Raw genomic sequence first — 13,179 nt, 5'->3', positions numbered from 1 at the left:
CAATGAAGTAGCGAGTGGACTCTAAACTCACAAACGGAAGTACAGCGACAACGAGTAGGAGTTAGGTGCAGGTTCAGACTCTGCAGAAAAAGGGAAGGTACGGACATAGAGAAAAACAGGTAACAGGCTAGGAGAGTGTTCAGACAGGAACTCAGTGTTCAGACAGGAACTGACACTGCAGCGAGATACAGGAGCGAGTCTGGTTATGCGGCCCCCAGAATGGCGGACAAACAGGCTAGAAGACACAGATAACAGGTCTGGGTATGCGGCCCCCAGAAGGCGGGACGAACAGGCTAGGATCGTGTTCAAACAGGCGTGGGAATACAGCCTCCAGGAAGACGGACAGGCAGGAAAAACAGAACAGGACCTGGCACATCAGAGGCAAGAAGCCCTCTGAGGATAAGAGTTGCTCAGGCACCAGCTTCAAGGTGGAGTTGGTTTAAATATCCTGTGACAGACAGCAATAGGCTGAGGACGCATTAGGGGTGTGCCCACAGCAGCTACAAAAAACAGGAAGTAACCGGGTCGCCGCCCTAAGCAGTCAGAACAGAGACAAACACACAGCATGAATAGAAGCCAGGCTAGCAGACTGGACTGAAGATCAAGTTTGCGATCTTCCATAGTGAGAGATGGTGCACCATGCAAGCCCGCCACCAGGTATGCTACAGTTCCTCCCTGGAGAAGGACGTGTCTCCACAAGCCAAGCAACTGTGGAATGAGAGAAGCCGGCTGTTCACCTATAGAGAGAAGCTGTGCCGAAGGTACCTCAACCCGAGGACCCATGAGATGGTATGGCAGATCGTAGTGCCCAGGACGGACATCCAGATGGTGTTGGAGGCCTACCACGATCAATCAGGGCACTTGGAAGAAGCTAGAAACCCTGCTGAAAGGTCGGTTTTATTGGGTTGGAATGCGCAGTTCCATAGAGAGGTGGTGCCGGGATTGTGGATCCTGTAGCCTCAGAAGAAACGACTACAGCAGCCAGAAGGCACCCCTGCAACCCATCAAGACAACTCGACCCTTGGAGATCGTGTCCCTGGATCATGTCAAGCTGACACCCAGCATGTCAGGATATTCCTATGCCCTGACCATGGTGGATCATTACTCCCGGTTCCTGGTGGTCGCCCCCGTCAAGGATCTGACGGCAGAAACTGCGGCGAAGATGTTTCAGGCGTGCTTCTGCAGGCCCCATGGATACCCGGAGCAGGTGCTGACAGTTCAAGGCTCAGCCTTTGAAGCCGAATTGTTCAAGGAGTTCTGCCATCTGTATGGGTGTAAAAAAATCCGGACTACACCGTACCACCCCCAAAACAATGGTCTCTGTGAAAAGATGAATACCATCGTCATCAACCTGCTGAAGACCTTACCACTAGAGGAGAGAAATCATTGGCCAGACCTACTACCTGACCTGGTAGATCTGTACAACCACATACATGTGAGTTCCACCAATTGTACTCCAGCATATCTCATGCGAGCAAGACCCAGGAAGTTGCCCATGGACCTGGAGCTTGGTGTAGTAGAACCAGAAGCAGATATGTCCACTGAGGACTGGGACACGACCAGACGGGAACAGTACAGAAGAGTACAGGCCTGTGTCGAAGACAGTCTCACTCGGGTAAGGGACAAGCAGGAAGCCCACTACAATAAAAGTGCGCCCGCAGAACCCTTCACACCAGGAGAAGTGGTGTTAAAGAGGAAAAGGAGAAACCACAAACTTGATGACCAATGGGAGAGAGAACTTTACACTGTGTTAAATTCAAGATTTGATAACAAGAAGACCTGTTTGATTAGCAAAGACGGAGGAATAACGACTGCAACGGTATCTAGAGACCATCTGAAGTTGTGTCCAGACCTGCTAAAGCCCCAAGAAGAAATGCCTCTCAACGTACCGGAGGAGCCTAAAGAAGCAGATTGGCCTCAACTAGGAGGAGCAGTAATAATACCTGTGATCCACTTCTTTCAGCAGCCAAAAGACCCTCCACAGCAAGTAGAACCTGTAAGTGCTTCGGAAGAGCCTGCTCAAGATGAATCCCCGGTTGGAGCAGAGCAAGAAGGCCCAGCCAATGGTATACTTGCCAGTCCCGTAGAGAGGTTAAGGCAACCCTGCAGTTCCACAACCCTTAGAACTGAAAGAATGGGAGGTAGTACAAACACCAGTACCACACGCATCCCAGTACTATGTAGGTCGACACGCAGCACACAAGGTCAGACCCCTGTCAGATACAGAGAATAGAGAAGGAAACTCTGACAGTGTAGATAGTTGCCCCTGGGGTATTGTCTTGTGTATTTTCATGTATGTGTGTCTTGATATGTGCTTTGCCTTACTAATGGACAATTTAAGTGATATGGACACTTCCCTTGTTATCTCTAGTTACCTGTATGGGTACATAAAGAACTTTGTGGCTGAGGACTGTGTGCAGCCCAAAAAACTGTTTGCTGTAAATAATTGCACTCCCTGGAGCGCCCCTTTAGGTGACCTCAGAACAAAAACCAGTCTGACGTGGCAGAAGTGGAGGTCCAACTCAGGATCGCTATGCCCTGCAGCCACCCCAGGGCTTACGTTGAGGGTTTGCTTTGGACAGGTCCCTCAAGCTACCTTGTACTTTACCCGTGAGATGGACACCCTGTCAGGGGACCTCACCGGAACAGACTTAAATTCTGAGGTTGCTTATTGTATGTATGCATGTATATATTTATTATTTATAATGTTTTATTATGCAACGTTCAAGCAAAGTGCCTCCCATAAAGGGAAGGGTTATTGTTGTTACCTGTTATAAAAATTACTTCAGTCCGGGAGTACTGAGCTTTTCTAGGGGGGAATGTGGCACCCTGCTGCGCATTGGTGCCACAGATCCCAGAGGGGTGCATGGATGGACTTCTCCACAAGAGGCCCTCATAGCATTCACACACCTCCACCCTACCACCTCAGACCACCAGAGGGAGCCTGGATAGGGATATATACTGGAGGGTGGAGTTAGGCAGGCAGTCTAGAGAACGGTTTCCTCAGGGGACAGAGTTGGTTCCAGTCCCTGCAGAAGATGAGCCTGAGAGAGGTCAGTCTGCAGTGGAGCTCAGTCAGTTCCTCTAGAGAGAGTTCAGATTCAGTGAGCTCAGATTAGTGAGCCAGGAGCGTGCTGACGCTCAGAGAGCGGCGAAGAGCAGCGAGGCCTACTGCTCGTGTGAAGCCTAGTGAGGGCCCCGAGCGTGGTTGAAGGCGAGTGAGTAAGCAAGCAACACAGGGGGCAGAGGAGCTTAACCAGCTCACCCCAAAACCATTTACCGGACACCGGGTCCACGCCTACGGGGGGCCTATATCCCCAGCAGGAATAACCGGAACCCCTGGAGAACTATACGTCCCAGGTTCACCAGAAGCTGACTGTTATACCAGGGTCAGGAGTCACGGAGGCCCCAGAGAGCAGGGAGTGTGAACTCCAACAGAAGGCCCTACCACCCGGTCAGCAGGTGTAATACAGAGACCGAGTTAGGCCTAGCTCCAGGCAGGCCAGAAACTAATCCAAGGAAGGCATGGAACAAGAGGCCCAATACCCGCTCACTGGGGAGAGTCCTGATATTCACCCTTCACCCTCATGTGCCCTGGATCGTGCCTGAAACACCACCAGTAAAGGTACTGAAGTGAACTCTTGTGCATGTGCCTATTCTTCCTCTGACCCGGCTGGGTCCCCTCTGTCCTGCATCCTTCATCTACACTGCCCTGAGGCCCCGCTCCACCTGTGGGGAGTCGCACCAACTAAGCTGCCTAAACACCGGCCTCAGAGGACTGTCGCAGCGCTGGTGATCCCCACCAGACACCACAGATGGCGTCATGAACTCCCTATCCCATACAACTTCCCCCCCTTTCTTTTAAGAGTGACCCCAGGGTACGGGCCCGGGAGCCGACCACCGTGACATCCCCCAAGATCAGGCAACAACAAGGCCCGGGCGCCGAATCATCCCCATCCCCTGGGCGTGTCAGAACCTCCCATTGTGGGCCGGGTCCCAGAATGGCGCCAAAAGCATACCCTGCCCCTTGCAACTGTGACTGTCCGCATAAATGTTTCCGTCAAGGCAGGAAGGCCGTCACAGGGAGTGACCGATAGCAAATCACCGTGGGACCGCCCCCAAAAGAGGTAGGCTTTCTGAATAAATCAGTCTGGATCCGATGTTCTGAATCCACTTCAAGTGTGATATCCAGAAAATCGATCCGCTTAGGATAGTAAGTATACGTCAGCTTTACAGCACGATCATTGGAATTTAAACGCGTCATCTATCTCTATGGCGTCGGCGCGCCTCCCGGATGTGGTCCCTGTGACGCTTCCGGGTTGCGCCCACGTCATTATGGGCGGTGCGGGGCTGGGGGGGGTGGTGATTATCCCGCCGCATGTGCCGTTTACACCATTCCATTGTCGGCCATCTTTAATCATCACATGACCACACATGTGATGCCCTGAGCGGGCGGAGCTATGTATTTAAAAAGGTTCTTGTGCTTTTCTTACTTACACCTCTCGAAAAAGCACCCGCGAAACGCGCGTCGAGGCTGTCCTCCATGACAGACACCTGCCCTCATGTGGTCCCATTTCTACATGTGACAATATTTGGGGTGAGGCACCAGTGTCCTGTACATGATATGCACTATGGCAACTGATTAATTGTTCAGGACTATGGTATACGTGATCCCCACACACTTAGTGGTATGTTTATTGTCCATGTATACCACCTCTTTCTGCCCCGCTTTATATCCCCCCTTTTTTTACCCCTACTGTCTTGTCATTATTATTCAATACTTATTGCATCCCCTACTTTTAAGATGATATCTGTGTAATATTTGTATGGTTTATGACATTTATGTAATTTCTTGTATATATCTATATTACCCTTCCTTTTGGGCTATAGATTAAGTGGGGTTCTCTGATCTGCATGTCTGCACTTTACAATATACACTTTTTGCCATTTATTAATGTAATTTTATATGTATTACTAATAAATTTTTGTATGCCAATACACTTGTTTTTTCTCCTGTTTACATATATCTTGTTCGAGTTGGCGACACGGATATGGGGTGTGAGTGGTATTTCATCCACACCACCTTAGTGTGAATCTCAATATGTGGGCTACTGTGTTTTTCATTACAAGCTTCTAGCTTACATAGATCCTCCTGTAATATAAAATTGTCCTCCTCTGTATTGATTACCTAATTTTGGTTAGAAACATATTCAGAATGTATTTAATCATATAAAAACTGTGCACAATTATATTTATTGATCCTAAAATAAAAAAAATAAAATGTACAAATGGTGATAGGACACAAGGTGGCACCAGTGTCAAGCTAGGTCTTATATGAAATAACTGCTGCATGGATTGTAGATAAACCTAGTTGAATACTGGTGCCACCTTGTGGCTATATATGGCATACCCACCATCTGTACTTTTTTTTAAATTTTTTAATTTTATTTTTGTATCAAATATAACTTTTCTAGTTTCTTATCTCTTGCATTGATATGCGCTGAATATTGTTCTATTATCCTATTTATGGGTATCATTCATACTTTTGTTATAGTAAGTTTGGCAAATTGCTGTAGTATTCAAAGTATTTGATATAGTTTTTACATGGATTTAGAAGCAGAATCCACCTCTAAATCCTTGTACATAAACTGAATGTACCGGCTACATTCCCACAATGAGTGTTCTTGATGCAGCTTTTATTAGATCACTACTTTGTCGTGCTTTAACCCCTTCTCAACATGAGACATTTACATCATGTCCCTGACCCTGATGCACACTGAGCCTGCCTCTTTCAATCAGCCATGATTTAACAGCAGTGGGTGGAGCGCAGTTCTCCCTGTGGCTGGTAACCTATTAAATGCCAATTTCAATCTGCCAGTGGCATTTAACAGGTTCTGAGATGGGGGCGTGATTCCATGTGCCAGTGACATTATCGCGGGGCACTGATGGGTTGACACATTTCTTCATATTTTAACTGTTCTGATTGCAAGATTTGTGCCTGTGACTTCCATGTTAAAAAAAATCTCAACATACACTAGCTTCTTATGTAAATTGTATTCACCCAATTCAAGTGCAAAAAGAATAATCAGGTGCCATACGGAGCCACAGTACAGCATCCGTTTTTTATGGATACATTGCAATTCTGTTGCATGGGAAACTGTAAATGGTCCCGTAAACAATTAATAGCTGCTGCTGTAAAGAAAAAAAAAGGATTGTATACAGATGACAAGGGAGAAATAAATGATCCAACTTTTCTGGATGAAACTATGAGCGATTCTTATACGCCTGTGTGAAGGAACCTAATTTAATAAAAAGTGCTACAAAAGTTGCTGCAAAATAGCACCAGTGATAACTACGGATTGTCACCCAAAAAGTAAGCCATGATACAGATTCACTGATGGTATATTTCAAAACGTAGGGCTCTCAAAATATGACAACACAAAAATAAGTGATTTTTTTTTCACAGTGCATTAATTGTACAAAATAATAAAACTATATAAATGTGACATCACCATAATCATACTGACCTACTGAATAAAGATAACACTTTATTTGGTGACTAGGGTAAAATTGAAAATGCCAAAAATCAGTTGCAGAATTACTGTTTTGTTTATAATCCTTCCAATAAAGAGCCAATGAAAGCTTGTTAATAAGTTATATAAACTCCAAAGTGATTTCACTGACAAATATGATTATTTCGCTTGGTCGAAAGGAAACTTAATGTACGAACCATGAACCAAGGCAAGGTCAACATTGTCAAAGCTGAAATAGACAGAACAGGACTCGACTTACTTAGAATTAGAATTTATGAATTAAGATGGACTCAATCCAGACATTTCCAATAAAACGTACATTGGGTCTGCTATTCTGGGAACAATACCGAAGACTAAAACAATGTCACTTTTATTATCAACCGAAGATTGGCCGATTATGTCCTGAAGTACAATGCAGTCAGTAATAGAGTCATCTCGATACGACTACAAGGAGCGACAAGCCATGTCACAATTATACAAGTCTATTGACCAACAATGGATGCCTAGGGGGAGGATGCTAAGCTACGATCAAGTTCAAAAGGAATTTAGCAAGACACCAAAGAAGACGTACTCATTATTATTGGAGACTTGAATACCAAAGTGGTCCATGGCTAACATGGAACTGTTGTTGACAACTTTGAACTTGGTGAACAAAATGGGGATGGAGGAAGATTCATTGCCTTTTGTATGACAAATCAACTGTCCATTATGAACACCTTCTTCCAAAATCACAAATCGAAGACTATACATGGACATCAATTAATGGGGCCTATAAAATTCAGATTGACAACATATGTGTTTGCCAAAGATGGAGGTCGTCAATCATTAAAGTGAAAACAAGGCCAGTAGCTGTCTGTAGAACTGATCATGAACTTTTGACATCAAAGATTAAAGTCAAGCTGTGCAAAAGGAATAGACAACAAGCTGTTCCAGCTTCGATTTGACTAAGATATCTGAAGTTTTTTGGAATGGTCTGCACAACCAATTTACATCACTGGACATGGATGAAAGAAAGTCTAAGGAATGATGAACACATGTAAAGATTATTATTACTGAAGATGCCAGTAAGAAAATAAATAAGCGGCAGAAGAGATCTCCACAGCAATGTTTAACATAAGATACCCTAAAGATCATCAAAGAAAGATGAATGGCAAAAGGTAACAAGCAGGACACAGATAGCATCAGTAAAAGACTAAAGAGAGCCATTCGAGCAGACAAAGAACTTTATTACCAAAAGATATGTACAGAGATAGAAAGCGAACATCTGAGGGGCAAGACCAGGAAGGCAAAATAACTAAATATCAAAGATATACCATGAAAGATTCAACCAAGAATGGAAATGTGGAAAGATGCCAACAGGAACAAACTCTGCCAGAACAGATCAAGGAAAGATGGAAAGAGTAAACAGAGCGCCTCTACAAGGACGATTCAGTGATATGGGAAAAAAACTGAGTGTTATGCTAGAGCAGCAACTCACTCGGGATAATAGGTAAAAAACTGCAACTGACCCTGCCGGTTCTTGTACAGACAAGAGATCCTGACCCCGCAGTCCCTAGTGGTTCATATGTGAGCTGAGATAGCCCTAACCACAAACTAGCAGATGTAAACTCGGACCTATGCTGCCTGATAGGCTGTGAGCGCTTCAAGTTCCTCCTAAAGAACCGGAGGCAGAGCAGAGTGTGAATTACCTACAAAAAGGAAAGTGTGCTGAAAAATAAAGATCCCAAAGTGAGTAAAATAAACCACAAAATCCAAAATAAAGTATAAAGTACGTAATGTTAGATCATATGCAGCCTACTTCCTAAAAAGAAACAGAAAATGGGTGCAGAGTAAGGAACAGAAACAGCAAAGAGATAAACCCTAGCTGGAATTTCACTCACTGGCTTTAAACTACAGCAGAATGGCTGAACATAAAAAGAGACTATCAACAGCAGGAAATGCCAGCAGGAGAAAAGAATATACAGCCGCACCCATAAGGTGATAAGGCAGGCAAATAAAAACACCTGTGTAATGCTAAACAGACTGCAGTCAGAATAACAAAACCTAAATACCCGGAGAAAAGGTGTGTCTGCTGTGGCTTGGTGGACAGAGAAGCCGACAACAAAACACAGGCTTGAGGGTTTGAACCCAGGAGCATGACACTGAGACTGGAAATGATGGAAAACCAAACATCCTGAAAGACGATGTCATTGCTGCGATAAAGCTTCTGTCAAACAACAAAGCCTTTGGATGTGACAATATTCCAATAGAGCTAATAAAGTCTTCTCAAGCAAGAGTTGATGTTATAACATGCCTGTGTAACAGATATGTGTTATGCTGGCAAATCGCATGCCTTCTAAGCGCAGCCCTACTCACCTTGTGTTTCGCTCTGCTCCACCCAGTACCTGACCGTCCCTTTGAGTTGCCTTATGCTTCTCTTCCAGCTCTGCTGTTTGTGAGTGATAGGGGTGTGTCCTAACGATGCAGAAATTTGTATCCATTCTGCTCTGCAGAGATCTGCTTCCCTGGCTTATCACCTGCCAGCAGGTGATATATTATGTGTCTCCACCTCCATTCCTCGCCTGAACTTAGGTTCTAGTAGCTTAGTCTCTTGCTTCCTGCATTGGCATATTCTTGTTTTGTCTCACCTATTATTGACCTTTCTTACCTTCTCGTTTATCCTGATCTCTCTGCTCCTGATCTCGGCTATGAATTCAGAACCTGTCCTTTCTGCTCCGACTTTGGACCGTCTGACTACGCTATTGTCTCACCCAACTGTACCCCGTGCCCGAGTTTCTGACACTCTGGTCAGCTGCTGCAGTCCCCAGGATTGCCCTGGAGTGGTACTTGGTGTCTACCGGTGGCCCAGCCTATCCTCACCATCAGAGGCTTTAGTGAATACCCGGTAGACACTTAGTCACACCCCTCCAGAGTAAGCCCGGACCGTCGCACAGTGGGCACACACCCATTAGCGTTACAGGATTTTAAGGCCATGGACTCTGCTGACAAATCGGGACCCAGAGACCCCAAGTCTAACGTAAAAGTGCTGTGCGAGAAAGTCCATTTTCAACGAGAGTGTCAAGACCAGATGATGCAGACTATTAATGTGGTGGCAACTCAGTTGCAGGATCTGACCGCCATGATGTTCTTCCTCTCCCCCGCCTATACTCTGTCTGACCATCCTACTACAGGACAGACTGCCTCTCCAAGGAAACCACCAATGGCTCCAGTTTCTGGAGGAACAGCTAAGTTTCAGCTTCCGCCCCCGTTCCGCTACGATGGAGATCCCAAGGAGAGCCATGTCTTCATTAACCAGTGTCAGATATACTTCTCTCTCCACACCTACTTGTTTCCAGCAGACTATGCTCGATGCATCCATACACTGGCTGTGAAGCTAGCCTGGAAAGAAGAAACCTTGGTGGTAACCTTCTGGCAGAGCCTGTCTGGTCGAATTAATGATGAATTGGCAGGCAGGTATCTACCATCTTCCCTGAAAGCTCTTATACTTCTGGCTTCTAGCATTGATCTCCGCTTTCACGAACATGCTTAGGAACAAGTCCGAGTATAATCCCATGCCAGAGGACCCTCCAGGCTGGACCCAGCCTTCCAGTATATAAATAACAAAAGACTGATTGTCACTTCCAAACAGAAAACTGGTGTGTACAGGTGCATACTAAGAGTAGTCATCTCTATACATATGTGGCACCCTGCTGTTCACAGGTACCACAGGACCCAAAAGGGTGCATGGATGGACTTCTCCACAAGAGGCACTCGCTACACACAAACACCTCCACCTTTCCACCTCATACCACCAGAGGGAGCCTGTCAGGGACATATATATTGGAGGGTGGAGTTAGGAAGTCAGATCAGTCTGCTAGATCAGTTAAGAGTGTGCTCAGTGAAGTAGCAGCACGCTGGCTGCTGTGCTGAGGCAAGTTGAGGCCTGCAGCACATGCTGAAGCCTGAGTTGAGGGCCCCGAGTGTGGCCGGAGGCAAGGAGAGAAGTGATAAGAAGCCAGAGGAGCATCATAGGCTCACCCCAGAATACCAGCCGGACACCGGGCCCGCGCCTACGGGAGCATCTACACCCAGTAGGGATCACCGGCATACCAGGAGGACTACAAGTCCCCGGTCGACCTGAAGCTAAACCCATTGACAGGACTAGGAACCACGAAGGCCCCAGCGTCCAGGGAGAGTGATTGCCAGAGGAAAGTCCTACTACAAACCCAGCAGGTGAGCGAGAGAGAGAGAAACAGCATAGAAGCCAGGCCTAGCTCCAGGCAGGTCAGAAGCTTAGAAAGAGGAAGCAAAGGATCAGGAGGCCTTATACCCACTCACTGGGGAGAGTCCAGAAGTGCACCCTTACCACCGAGTACCCTGGACCGTACCAGTTATCACACCAGTAAAGGTACTGAAGCGAACCCCTGTGTGCGTGTCCGTCATTCCCCCTGATCCGACCTGGCCACCTCTCACCTGCATCCCCATCCATCCTACACTGCCCTGGGGCCCTCTCCACCTGTGGGGAGCCGTTCCAACCAAGCTGTCCTATCAACTGCTCCAGAGGTCTGCAGCAGTGCTGATACCGATTACCGGACAAACTACAACTCCCTTGTAAATAATCCTCTTTTTGTGGACTGCCCTGGGCCATGGACCGGGCCGCAGCCACTGTGACATACATATATCTCATTCCCCAGTATCTAAAGGCCCGGCTGCCGAGTACCCCATTGACCTGGGGGCGCGTCATCTCTGGCGTCACGAACAGGATTTCGTGCCCGTTGCCACCGGGTACTGTGTGCTGTAATTGAACTGTGTTTAAACTGTGGTGAACATCGCCGTCATTACCACACCGCCGCGCGGGAAGAAGAGGGGCATAACCGCGGGAACCAGAGAGGCGTGACTACTGGAAGCGCGTGAAACCCAGGCCCCGCCTCGCGCCTCGACGTCGAACCAGGAAGCGTCAGGTCCTGGAAAGAGACCGTCGTCAAGTGCATTCTCTGACATCAGCCGTGAGAGAGACGCAAGGTCCTGGAAGAAGACATTCACCTGCGGAGCTGCGGCCTACCCGATGAAAGTACAGAAGGTAGGCTACGGTTCACTAGGGTGGCGCAACCATGGCCGACGACCAGCAAAACGCCGGGGCATCGGTTAACGCTCCCTATGCTCAACTCGCGCCCGGCGCTGAACAAGCTGAAGCACCCACCCCACCAGCAGGGGTCACGATTCCAGTCATACCCATGGCCCTGCCGTACATCCCTGGAGCAAAATGGCTTCCCCAGTACGATGGTAAACAAGACACCCTGTCTGGATTCAAAAGGAAAATATGCGGTGTGTTGGATATGTACTCTATGACTGGCAAACAGAGAGCCGCTGTTGTACTGGGACAATTGACTGGTGTTGCAGAGCGGGAAGTTGAAACTTGGCCAGCCGCAGACCAGGAGTCAGTATCCATCATATTCAAGAAACTCCAAGCTGTCTTTGAGAACCGCACTGAGACAGATCTCCGGATGAGGTTCTACCATTGTACCCAGAAACCTGAGGATAGTGTCCGGGACTACGCCTGGCGCTTACAAGAGGCGCTGCGGGCCCTGAAACAGGTTAGTCCAGCCAGCATACATGATGAGAGTAAAACACTGACAGAACAATTCATCCAGGGGTTAAGGTCCCAGGAGGAGAGCAGAACTGTACGGTGGTGGGCCTAAGATCATCCAGATGCCACCTTTGACACGCTGAAGGACATGGCTATAAAGGGTCTGCAGCCCCTGGAAACATCAAATACTGCTATCCAATGTTACCAGGGTGGGGCCACCCCAGTGCCCGCAGCTCCCACTACTCCTTCGCTAGCAGCTGAAGCAAAAGTGCAAACAGCGACCCCTAGTGAGCTGGACAGTCTGCACTCTGAAGTGCGTCAGCTAAGCAAAACTCTGACCACTGTCCTGAGCGCCCTGCAGCTACAGACAGAGCCCAAGACGGATGGAAGGATCCTAGTCGCCAACAGTCCTGAGGATGTCCCCTGGATGAGGAGAATGAGGACAACGCCACACCGTGGGAGGACCAGCAACCATTGTTGCCCCCCAAGAGAATTCGTCTGCTACCATTGTCGCAAGGCAGGCCACACTGCACGGACCTGTCCTTTAAACGAGCAAACACTGGGGCCGAGGGCCGACACCCAGTAGTAAACCAACCAGGCCCATCAAGCTGGTACAACCGGTTCGTGGGAGGAAGACCTTTCCTGTCCATTTGTGCTGGATGGCATCGAAACACCTGCCCTACTGGACACCAGATCACAGGTAACCATCATACCTGATGTCCTCTACAAATTTTGGAAGGGTTAAAGGGGTACAACACCACATACCCACCTGTAACCATCCACCCATCAAGGAGCGTTACAGACCCATACCACCAGCACATTACCAGAAAGCGAAGGAAATGTTGTATGACATGAAGAGGGCATTGGTAGTAAGGGATAGCTGTAGCCCCTGGGCAGCTCCCCTGGTCCTGGTCAGGAAAAAGGATGGTAGCATGAGAATGTGTGTAGATTATAGACAGATTAATCGCATAATACATAAAGATGCATACCCTTTGCCCCGTATAGAGGAATCCCTGGCTGCACTAAAGTCTGCAAATTACTTCCCTACACTGGATCTTACTAGTGGGTACTGGCAAGTCT

This window comes from Phyllobates terribilis, unplaced genomic scaffold, assembly GCF_046119375.1.
Source record: "Phyllobates terribilis strain yellow unplaced genomic scaffold, ASM4611937v1 Scaffold_12__6_contigs__length_324123572, whole genome shotgun sequence".
NCBI classification, from domain to species: Eukaryota; Metazoa; Chordata; class Amphibia; order Anura; family Dendrobatidae; genus Phyllobates; species Phyllobates terribilis.
The sequence above is the reverse complement of the archived record's forward strand: the minus strand, read 5'-3'. Positions refer to the sequence as shown.